This window comes from Ochotona curzoniae, unplaced genomic scaffold, assembly GCF_017591425.1.
Source record: "Ochotona curzoniae isolate NIBS_2020 unplaced genomic scaffold, NIBS_Ocur_1.0 contig_2077, whole genome shotgun sequence".
In the NCBI taxonomy this organism is placed as follows: domain Eukaryota; kingdom Metazoa; phylum Chordata; class Mammalia; order Lagomorpha; family Ochotonidae; genus Ochotona; species Ochotona curzoniae.
The window spans coordinates 56,126-57,734 of NW_024465316.1; the positions used below are offsets into that span (position 1 = coordinate 56,126).

Consider the following 1,609-nt stretch of genomic DNA (forward strand, 5'->3'; position numbering starts at 1 on the left):
ATAAATAATGGGTTAGAGAAGAAATTAAAGAAATAAAAAATTTCTTGAAAGCAATGAAAACTCAAACACAACATACCAAAACATGGTGGATACCACCAAGGCAGTGATAGGGATAAATTTATTGCAGTTGGTGCTCATACCAAGAACCAAGAAAGATACCAGGTAAAAGAGCTAAGTACACACCTGAAGGAACTAGAAAATCAACAGCAAAGTATTCCCAAGAACAACAGAAAACAAGAAACAATCAAAATAAGAGTGCGTTCAAGATTCGGCTTCACTGGTAACCCACCGCCATGGCCGAGGAAGGCATCACTGCTGGAGGTGTAATGGACGTGAACACTGCTCTGCAAGAGGTGCTCAAGACTGCCCTCATCCATGACGACCTCGCATGTGGCATCCATGAAGCTGCCACAGCCAAAGCCTTAGACAAGCGCCAAGCCCACTCTATGTGCTGGCATCCAACTGTGATGAGCCCATGTATGTCAAGTTGGTGGAGGCCCTGTGTGCTGAACACCAGATCAACCTCATTAAGGTTGATGACAACAAGAAACTTGGGGAATGGGTAGGCCTCTATAAAACTGAACAAGAGGGGAAACCCTGGAAAGTGGTTGGCTGCAGTTGCGGGGTCGTTAAGGACTATGGCAAAGAGTCTCAAGCCAAAGGTATCACTGAAGAATACTTCAAATGCAAGAAATGAATAAATAAACATTTGGCTCATACTTTTTTTTAGAAATTTAGTTGTATATTTAGAGTTTACACATATGCCATAACTCCAATGCAGAGAAGAACACCCTAAACATTTAAGATGGCTCCAAGACACTTAGTCTCTTTCATGTCCCAAGTGAGTCCTGACAGCAAGGTAGAGCAGGTGTTCCGATTTACAAAGTGCCTGAGGACCAGGACCACAGCTCATGCAGAGAGCACCGAGGAAAGCTGCGAGTCTCGAGTCTTTATTTTAAAACGTAAAAGAATCACAGATTCATTCTAACAGCATTAGCGGGTTTGGCTACCCAATCAGTTATACACACACTCAGGTACTTGCAAGATTTCCATGTAGCCAATTAAGTCAGGGCATGTGGTCACATGCCCCACAAGCAGACACTAAATTGTTTCCCACAGGGACACCTTGTGCAGTGCAGGCTCTGGTGAGTGGTCAGAACTCGTCTCCTGATCAGGAAATCAGCAGCCATCGCACCACGCTAGTGGCTACTCTGACCCTGAAGCAGAGCTCACTGAGCAGGAGGCTGTGGTACTGCTGGTCCAGACACAGCACTTCCCATAGTGCTCTGCAGGAGAGAGTCACAGCATGTTCCTAGCAGACAGGCTCTGCAGCAGCCCTGGCTCAACCATTCCTGCCCCATGGGATTATGACTGCTTGCCAGCAGGCTCTTTGTTTGGGCAGCTGGAGGGCTTTGTTGACTTGGCTGTGACCCAGGGGTCCTCAAGAACTTCCATCAGGGTGGGCCTGTGGCTGGGGCTGTGCTTCAACAGTCTGGAAATGAGGTCCCTTGCTCCCTTAGTCACAAAGTCAGGGAATGTGAATTCAACCCGTGATATGTGTCTGTAGGTCTCCTGGTACGTGTTGGCCTCGAAAGGAGGATTCCCCACC

The 1,609-nt window shown here is 47.2% G+C and overlaps 1 pseudogene; it reads left to right on the plus strand.

The window, feature by feature from the left end:
• Positions 1-259: 259 nt before the first annotated feature.
• LOC121150223 lies at positions 260-697 on the plus strand (annotated as a pseudogene).
• Positions 698-1,609: the final 912 nt, after the last annotated feature.